Here is a 10,652-nt window from a genome sequence, read left to right as displayed (position 1 = left end):
ATGAGTAATGGAGTTACTGAAATAAAACTTTTTCATGATATTCTAATTTTGTGACCACCACCTATTTAGTAGTTTATTTGATTTATAGTTCAGTCAAAGAAGACAATACAATGCACATCACAAATCGTGAAAATGTAACTGCATCATGCTGCACAGAACATTCATGGGAGCCACTGTCACTGTTTAAATAGTGCCAATTTACATTAATCACCGAGTAAAGCTTTCCTTGAACAAAAGATTGTATATCTGTCCTATCTGTTCTGATTTTTTAAAATTAACTAACTAACAAGATTGTAAATATTTCATATGTTCTAAATGTTGTGTGAAGAATTTTTTTTAATATGAATTTCTGAGAATTTGAACATTTAAAAAATGAATGATGAAAAGATTGATTTATATTGACTTTAAATAATAAAATTAATGAATATGTTAAAGAATGTCTTGTCCTGGTTAAAATGGTGTATATGTTGTCTCTTCCAACATGAGATACGAGTCATGATGACGCTTTAATTGTCAGTCCATTTATATACCAGTACACAACAAAATGAGACATCATCTCTACAGAACCATGGAGTAAAAGAGAAGAAAAACATAAGTGTGTATTTTATATTTATTGTTGGTCTCTGAAGTTAAAATGGTTAATATATGTAAAATATCACAGTAATATAAAATTAAAACAATTTATTGACATCAAGTGATGTCAATGAGAAAAATCCATACACCAAATAAGAACTCTAGAGAACAAAGGGTAGACTGCCTTTGCCTCACCAGGTCTCAAGGGATTATTCTGCCCTTTTTGTTGGGAGACCTGTTCCTGTACTAGTCCAGAACACGGTGTGACGTTGAGTGAAGTAGAAAAATGAGCTCAGAAGGTTGTCATCCTTTCATCAGGTGCAAATTCTGACATTTTCCGAATGACCTCAGAAGATCTTAATCCTTTCATCACCTGCAAATTCTGACATTTTCAAAAAAATCCATACACCAAATAAGCAATCTAGAGAACAAAGGGTAGACTGCCTTTGCCTCAAGAGGTCTCAAGGGATTATTCTGCCCTTTTTGTTGGGAGACCTGTTCCTGTACTAATCCAGAACACGGTGTGACATTGAGTGAAGTAGAAAAATGAGCTCACACGGACTTCATCCTTTCATCACCTGCAAATTCTGACATTTTCAGAAAAATCCATACACCAAATAAGCACTCTAGAGAACAAAGGGTAGACTGCCTTTGCCTCAAGAGGTCTCAAGGGATTATTCTGCCCTTTTTGTTGGGAGACCTGTTCCTGTACTAATCCAGAACATGGTGTGACGTTGAGTGAAGTAGAAAAATGAGCTCAGAGGTTGTCATCCTTTCATCACATGCAAATTCTGACAATTTCCAAATGACCTCAGAAGGTCTTAATCCTTTCATCACCTGCAAATTCTGACATTTTCAGAAAAATCCATACACCAAATAAGCACTCTAGAGATCAAAGGGTAGACTGCCTTTGCCTCACCAGGTCTCAAGGGATTATTCTGCCCTTTTTGCTGGGAGACCTGTTCCTGTACTAGTCCAGAACACGGTGTGAAGTTGAGTGAAGTAGAAAAATGAGATCAGAAGGTCGTCATCCTTTCATCACGTGCAAATTCTGACATTTTCCGAATGACCTCAGAAGGTCTTAATCCTTTAATCACCTGCAAATTCTGCCATTTTCAAAAAAATCCATACACCAAATAAGCAATCTAGAGAACAAAGGGTAGACTGCCTTTGCCTCAAGAGGTCTCAAGGGATTATTCTGCCCTTTTTGTTGGGAGACCTGTTCCTGTACTAATCCAGAACACGGTGTGACGTTGAGTGAAGTAGAAAAATGAGCTCACGAGGGCTTCATCTTTTCATCACCTGCAAATTCTGACATTTTCAAAAAAATCCATACACCAAATAAGCAATCTAGAGAACAAAGGGTAGACTGCCTTTGCCTCAAGAGGTCTCAAGGGATTATTCTGCCCTTTTTGTTGGGAGACCTGTTCCTGTAGTCCAGAACACTGTGTGAAGTTGAGTGAAGTTGTGAAATGAGCTCACAAGGGCTTCATCCTTTCATCACCTGCAAATTCTGACATTTTCAAAAAAATCCATACACCAAATAAGCAATCTAGAGAACAAAGGGTAGACTGCCTTTGCCTCAAGAGGTCTCAAGGGATTATTCTGCCCTTTTTGTTGGGAGACCTGTTCCTGTACTAATCCAGAACATGGTGTGACGTTGAGTGAAGTAGAAAAATGAGCTCACGAGGGCTTCATCTTTTAATCACCTGCAGATTCTGACATTTTCAGAAAAATCCATACACCAAATAAGCACTCTAGAGAACAAAGGGTAGACTGCCTTTGCCTCAAGAGGTCTCAAGGGATTATTCTGCCCTTTTTGTTGGGAGACCTGTTCCTGTACTAATCCAGAACATGGTGTGACGTTGAGTGAAGTAGAAAAATGAGCTCAGAGGTTGTCATCCTTTCATCACATGCAAATTCTGACAATTTCCAAATGACATCAGAAGGTCTTAATCCTTTCATCACCTGCAAATTCTGACATTTTCAGAAAAATCCATACACCAAATAAGCAATCTAGAGAACAAAGGGTAGACTGCCTTTGCCTCAAGAGGTCTCAAGGGATTATTCTGCCCTTTTTGTTGGGAGACCTGTTCCTGTAGTCCAGAACACTGTGAAGTTGAGTGAAGTTGTGAAATGAGCTCACAAGGGCTTCATCCTTTCATCACCTGCAAATTCGGACATTTTCATAAAAATCCATACACCAAATAAGCAATCTAGAGAACAAAAGGTAGACTGCCTTTGCCTCAAGAGGTCTCAAGGGATTATTCTGCCCTTTTTGTTGGGAGACCTGTTCCCGTATTAGTCCAGAACACGGTATGAAGTTGAGTGAAGTAGAAAAATGAGCTCAGAAGGTTGTCATCCTTTCATCACGTGCAAATTCTGACATTTTCAAAAAAATCCATACACCAAATAAGCAATCTAGAGAACAAAGGGTAGACTGCCTTTGCCTCAAGAGGTCTCAAGGGATTATTCTGCCCTTTTTGTTGGGAGACCTGTTCCTGTAGTCCAGAACACTGTGTGAAGTTGAGTGAAGTTGTGAAATGAGCTCACAAGGGCTTCATCCTTTCATCACCTGCAAATTCTGACATTTTCAAAAAAATCCATACACCAAATAAGCAATCTAGAGAACAAAAGGTAGACTGCCTTTGCCTCAAGAGGTCTCAAGGGATTATTCTGCCCTTTTTGTTGGGAGACCTGTTCCTGTACTAGTCCAGGACATGGTGTGACGTTGAGTGAAGTAGAAAAATGAGCTCACGAGGGCTTCATCTTTTAATTACCTGCAGATTCTGACATTTTCAGAAAAATCCATACACCAAATAAGCACTCTAGAGAACAAAGGGTAGACTGCCTTTGCCTCAAGAGGTCTCAAGGGATTATTCTGCCCTTTTTGTTGGGAGACCTGTTCCTGTACTAATCCAGAATATGGTGTGACGTTGAGTGAAGTAGAAAAATGAGCTCAGAAGGTCGTCATCCTTTCATCACGTGCAAATTCTGACAATTTCCAAATGACCTCAGAAGGTCTTAATCCTTTCATCACCTGCAAATTCTGACATTTTCAGAAAAATCCATACACCAAATAAGCACTCTAGAGATCAAAGGGTAGACTGCCTTTGCCTCACCAGGTCTCAAGGGATTATTCTGCCCTTTTTGCTGGGAGACCTGTTCCTGTACTAGTCCAGAACACGGTGTGAAGTTGAGTGAAGTAGAAAAATGAGATCAGAAGGTCGTCATCCTTTCATCACGTGCAAATTCTGACATTTTCCGAATGACCTCAGAAGGTCTTAATCCTTTAATCACCTGCAAATTCTGCCATTTTCAAAAAAATCCATACACCAAATAAGCAATCTAGAGAACAAAGGGTAGACTGCCTTTGCCTCAAGAGGTCTCAAGGGATTATTCTGCCCTTTTTGTTGGGAGACCTGTTCCTGTAGTCCAGAACACTGTGTGAAGTTGAGTGAAGTTGTGAAATGAGCTCACAAGGGCTTCATCCTTTCATCACCTGCAAATTCGGACATTTTCAAAAAAATCCATACACCAAATAAGCAATCTAGAGAACAAAGGGTAGACTGCCTTTGCCTCAAGAGGTCTCAAGGGATTATTCTGCCCTTTTTGTTGGGAGACCTGTTCCTGTACTAATCCAGAACACGGTGTGACGTTGAGTGAAGTAGAAAAATGAGCTCACGAGGGCTTCATCTTTTAATCACCTGCAGATTCTGACATTTTCAGAAAAATCCATACACCAAATAAGCACTCTAGAGAACAAAGGGTAGACTGCCTTTGCCTCAAGAGGTCTCAAGGGATTATTCTGCCCTTTTTGTTGGGAGACCTGTTCCTGTACTAATCCAGAACATGGTGTGACGTTGAGTGAAGTAGAAAAATGAGCTCAGAGGTTGTCATCCTTTCATCACATGCAAATTCTGACAATTTCCAAATGACATCAGAAGGTCTTAATCCTTTCATCACCTGCAAATTCTGACATTTTCAGAAAAATCCATACACCAAATAAGCAATCTAGAGAACAAAGGGTAGACTGCCTTTGCCTCAAGAGGTCTCAAGGGATTATTCTGCCCTTTTTGTTGGGAGACCTGTTCCTGTAGTCCAGAACACTGTGAAGTTGAGTGAAGTTGTGAAATGAGCTCACAAGGGCTTCATCCTTTCATCACCTGCAAATTCGGACATTTTCATAAAAATCCATACACCAAATAAGCAATCTAGAGAACAAAAGGTAGACTGCCTTTGCCTCAAGAGGTCTCAAGGGATTATTCTGCCCTTTTTGTTGGGAGACCTGTTCCCGTATTAGTCCAGAACACGGTATGAAGTTGAGTGAAGTAGAAAAATGAGCTCAGAAGGTTGTCATCCTTTCATCACGTGCAAATTCTGACATTTTCCGAATGACCTCAGAAGGTCTTAATCCTTTCATCACCTGCAAATTCTGACATTTTCAAAAAAATCCATACACCAAATAAGCAATCTAGAGAACAAAGGGTAGACTGCATTTGCCTCACCAGGTCTCAATGGATTATTCTGCTCTTTTTGCTGGGAGACCTGTTCCTGTACTAGTCCAGGACATGGTGTGACATTGAGTGAAGTAGAAAAATTAGCTCAAATGGTCGTCATCCTTTCATCACCTGGAAATTCTGATATTTTCAGAAAAATGAAACAAGTTGTATATATATTAAGTGCAACCTAAACAACATCAAACTCCTGAATGGGTATTTCTACCTCTTACCTCTGTCTACCTCTTACAGTTGATCATAAGACCCTAAAGCAAGGTCTATTACACAAAGTGCATCCTAAATAACGTGGTCAGTTTTGTCAAATATGTCAACAGCTTTTAAAATGTCCATAAAATTTGCACATTTTGGCACTTTTAACTTAGTTATTGAAGAAAGAACTTTACCAAGTTTCCTAGTTGCCTATGCATATGCGTGACTTTTGATTCCATTAAAATTAACTTAAAACTATGAACAGTTATAAAGGAGTGTGTCCTCTTATGGTCCGACAGAGATGTAGACTGTGTGAAATAATTTGTTGATGGGCAGAGACAAACATGTGAGCTACAGCATATCGATTAACTTTTAACATACAAGCTCAAAAGAAAATGGTGGATATTTTTACATTGACAAAAAATCCTCACCCATAAAATAACCATAAAAAAGATGATACAACAACCCATGCTGTTGTATCACCTGTCGCCACTGGCGAGTGAAATAATTATATTACTCGCAAATTAATATTTATGGTCGCGATTGCGACCATTTTAGTCGCGGTCTGTATGGAGTCAAATTAGGGTCGTTAATGGTGACGAAAAAAAAATAATATCGCAAATATAAGATTAGCATTTTGCATTTTACGTTCCTAATTTGTTTCTGCAATACTTTCCCTCTTTTGCGTTTCTTTCTTTTCTTTGCGTTTCACATTTTATATTGCTACTTTTTCTTTGCAATACTTTCTCCCTTTTGCGTTTCTTTCTTTTGTTTGCGCGTCACTGCTTTTCTTTGCGTCTCGCATTTTACGTTCATAATTTTTTTTTGCGCTTCTCTCTTTTCTTTGCTCCGGTTTTACCCTCTGTGTGGGGGCGGGGAAAGAGGCGTGGCCAAGAGCAAAAGGCGTGCTGTGAACGTTCAGCTCATCAGTTGAACCACACAGCACGGCAATTTGGTTACTGGTATCATGGCAGACGGTCGCCCAGCTGGACCACAGGTATATGCGTGCAGACAGACATCAGGTGCTAAAGCACCACCAACTCTGCCCTTTATCAACGAAAGTGCCCTTTTAAAACTTCGTTTAACCCGACCTCTCTCTTACTTTAACACCAGATGCGCGCTGCAGCAGCAGTTCAGTTCAGCGAGTGGAAGGAAGCTGAACTGACGCTGAACGTTCACAGCACGCCTTTTGCTCTTGGCCACGCCTCTTTCCCCGCCCCCACACAGAGGGTAAAACCGGAGCAAAGAAAAGAGAGAAGCGCAAAAAAAAATTATGAACGTAAAATGCGAGACGCAAAGAAAAGCAGTGACGCGCAAACAAAAGAAAGAAACGCAAAAGGGAGAAAGTATTGCAAAAAAAAAGCAGCAACATAAAATGTGAAACGCAAAGAAAAGAAAGAAACGCAAAAGAGGGAAAGTATTGCAGAAACAAATTAGGAACGTAAAATGCAAAATGCTAATCTTATATTTGCGATATTATTATTTTTTCGTCACCATTAAAGACCCTAATTTGACTCCATAGGTCTGGAGCCCTGGCATTTCTGACGCGCGCCTCTCTGTCGTTATATAAAAAGATTAAAGACGAGTAAAAACTAAAAGAGTAGCCTATTAATATTTTTACGAACTGTCCGCGACCCACCAGTTGAGAATCACTGTTTTAGGAGACGGATAAACTACGTTATACCATAATCCCATAACTTCGACTTTCACAACCAGACAGGGATAAGGTTTAAGACGCCTGCATTAAAACTGTAAAACTGCGCATCAAGTTCGAAATTAATGAATATACTTAAGCAACCTGATTTACATTGACCCCTCATTTCCATCAGTCTTGCGCAGAAAGGTCCGTTAATCGTGCCTTTTACTGCAGTCCGACATGATCCTTCACCAATTGTTTTTTCTGCTTGCTATGTGAAATTGTCCCTAAAGAGGTTCTTAATCGTCATGGTAATAGTTCTAAATTACGTCACAAATAATCGTCATTTTAGAGTTGTTTACATGAATTGATTGACTCGGGTCACAGATCCCGGTACAGCAACACACATCTTCGTGCTGAGATGAATGTGATAAAACCTGACTGTGTCCTGATCATTTATTCAAGACAAATTATAATGCTTTAGAAAGAGTTTCACATGTTAGCCATACATAAACTTTTGTATTGGTAAGTGCACGTTTAGTATAAAAGTAAAAATATGGAGAAAACATTTATTATAGCGGAAGATGCAGTGGCAGAGAAACATTTTTACTCTCCATAGTGAAGATGGATACAATAGACTTAATAACTGAATAACAGTCTCGTAGCGCGCGAGATCAAATGAGCGCAATCCACAGTCTCTCTTTCTGCAGGGACACAGTAGTGCGGACGAGCAGCGCTTCACGCCGCGAGGCTGCGCGTGCAGCACTGGAGGATCTGAGGGTTTAAATCAGGGGTGTCAAACTCATTTTCACCGCGGGCTACATCAGCATAATCGTTGCCTAACTTATAAATGTAACTAATCCTTAACGTTAAATAACTCTGAATTTATTACTTATATATTTGCATAGATATAAAAATAGGTTTGCTTGTTGCTGTTATAACATAAATCCTTATAATTTGTTAGGTTGTGAAACTCACATCAACGATCAAACTATGTTCACTTAATGTCTACTACTACTTAAGTGTACCAAACAGTTATATTTACTCAGTTTAGTTGAGTTGTACAGACTTTAAATAACATAGTAACACTAACTTGTAATTTCTAAGTGGTGCTACTTATACACTGCAAAAAATAAAATAAAGAGAACACTCAAACACATCCTAGATCTGAATGAATGAAATATTCTCATTGAATACTTTGTTCTGTACAAAGTTGAATGCGTGGACAACAAAATCACACAAAAATCATCAATGGAAATCAAATGTATTAACCAATGGAGGCCTGGATTTGGAGCCACACACAAAATGAAAGTGGAAAAACACACTACAACTTTGATGTAATGTCCTTAAAACAAGTCAAAATGAGGCTCAGTATTATGTGTGGCCTCCACGTGCCTGTATGACCTCCCTACAACACCTGGGCATGCTCTTGATGAGGTGGCGGATGGTCTCCTGAGGGATCTCCTCCCAGACCTGGACTAAAGCATCCGCCAACTCATTTTACAGTGTGGCCTCCACGTGCCTGTATGACCTCCCTACAATGCCTGGGCATGCTCCTAATGAGGTGGCGGATGGTCTCCTGAGGGATCTCCTCCCAGACCTGGACTAAAGCATCCGCCAACTCCTGGACGGTCTGTGGTGCAACGTGACGTTGGTGGATGGAGTGAGACATGATGTCCCAGATGTGCTCAATCGGATTCAGGTCTGGGGAATGGGCGGGCCAGTCCATAGCATCAATGCCTTCATCTTGCAGGAACTGCTGACACACTCCAGCCACATGAGGTCTAGCATTGTCCTGCATTAGGAGGAACCCAGGGCCAACCGCACCAGCATATGGTCTCACAAGGGGTCTGAGGATCTCATCTCGGTACCTAATGGCAGTCAGGCTACCTCTGGTGAGCACATGGAGGGCTGTGCGGCCCTCCAAAGAAATGCCACCCCACACCATTACTGACCCACTGCCAAACCTGTCATGCTGAAGGATGTTGCAGGCAGCAGATCGCTCTCCACGGCGTCTCCAGACTCTGTCACGTCTGTCACATGTGCTCAGTGTGAACCTGCTTTCATCTGTGAAGAGCACAAGGCGAATTTGCCAATCCTGGTGTTCTCTGGCAAATGCCAAGCGTCCTGCACGGTGTTGGGCTGTGAGCACAACCCCCATCTGTGGATGTCGGGCCCTCATACCATCCTCATGGAGTTGGTTTCTAACCGTTTGTGCAGACACATGTACATTTGTGGCCTGCTGGAGGTCATTTTGCAGGGCTCTGGCAGTGCTCCTCCTGTTCCTTCTTGCACAAAGGCGGAGGTAGCGGTCCTGCTGCTGGGTTGTTGCCCTCCTACGGCCTCCTACACGTCTCCTGGTGTACTGGCCTGTCTCCTGGTAGCGCCTCAAGCCTCTGGACACTACGCTGACAGACACAGCAAACCTTCTTGCCACAGCTCGCATTGATGTGCCATCCTGGATGAGCTGCACTACCTGAGCCACTTGTGTGGGTTGTAGAGTCCGTCTCATGCTACCACGAGTGTGAAAGGACCACCAACATTCAAAAGTGACCAAAACATCAGCCAGAAAGCATAGGTACTGAGAAGTGGTCTGTGGTCCCCACCTGCAGAACCACTCCTTTATAGGGGGGGGGGTCTGGCTAAATGCCTCTCATTTCTACCTGTTGTCTATTCCATTTGCACAACAGCAGGTGAAATTGATTCACAATCAGTGTTGCTTCCTAACTGAACAGTTTGGTTTCACAGAAGTGTGGTTGACTTGGAGTTATATTGTGTTGTTTAATGGTTCCCTTTATATTTTTGAGCAGTGTATTACCAAAGTTTATGTAACTTTACAAAGAGTCCTGCTTACTTATTAGAATTTAGGAAACCAATTGCCTTAGAAAAATAAAGTAAGCACAACTAAGCATTTTTTTCAGTATTTGTTTATTTTAAGAAAAGAGCACCTCAGCCCTGCTAAAACATTTATACATTAAGTGTTACCAACTTTACTAACAAAATACAATGTACATTCATGTTTAATGTTCTTAACCAGGTTTCAAGTGTCCAACATAGCTTTTAGTGCTTTAAAAGTTTATGAGCACAACATGGATGACCAAGTTCTGATGTTTAAATACATTGGAATGAACATTTTGCAAGTGCAATCCAAGTACCTATCCTTGAAATATAAAGGGACAAAACTGAGACCATCCAGTCTTGGAAATTAATTTTAACAAATCTTTAAAAACTCATTAGAACATAAAAGGTTGTATACATGGTGTTTTGGATAATATGTGACCCACACATGTGTATCCCACAAATAAAAGTATTTAACTGCATTTAAATATTTAACTGACTAAATATAGGTAAGATGCTTGGTCACATTGCAAATATGCACAAACATTACAGTGCAGTCAAATAACTAATAATCTTTGCTATCTGAACATGCCTGTAGCATACACCTACTGCAAAAATGCATTTTTCAAACTGAAGTCTTGGGCTCAGGTGACTCACAGATTCAGCATCACCCTCTGAATGAACCCAAGTGTTCTTTATTGGTTTTGGTTAGTCCAAATGAAGGTTGTAGATTAGTCCAAAGGCAAAAAGCTTGAGCATGGTTGCAGTCTTCTCCATAACGATGTTTCCTTCCAGAGTGATACCAATGCTGGATGGGTCTAGGTGCAGGACATTTGAACCTGGTTCCTGGTCTTCAGGTAGAACAGCCAATACTGGGTGAAATCTGCAACGGCATC

The 10,652-nt window shown here is 40.7% G+C and overlaps 1 long non-coding RNA gene across 1 annotated transcript; it reads right to left on the bottom strand.

Annotated features, from left to right (window-relative positions):
• Positions 1 to 629: 629 nt before the first annotated feature.
• On the bottom strand, positions 630 to 7,204 carry LOC143521327 (uncharacterized). Its single transcript, XR_013132719.1, has 3 exons — positions 7,081 to 7,204; positions 5,082 to 5,213; positions 630 to 4,999 (listed from the first exon to the last, which is right to left on the bottom strand). It is a non-coding gene; the product is annotated as an uncharacterized LOC143521327 (long non-coding RNA).
• Between the last annotated feature and the right edge of the window lie 3,448 nt (positions 7,205 to 10,652).

Source organism: Brachyhypopomus gauderio, chromosome 8, assembly GCF_052324685.1.
Source record: "Brachyhypopomus gauderio isolate BG-103 chromosome 8, BGAUD_0.2, whole genome shotgun sequence".
Lineage (NCBI taxonomy): Eukaryota > Metazoa > Chordata > Actinopteri > Gymnotiformes > Hypopomidae > Brachyhypopomus > Brachyhypopomus gauderio.
Note: the sequence above shows the minus strand (reverse complement) of the source record. Positions and strands in the feature narration are given on the sequence as shown.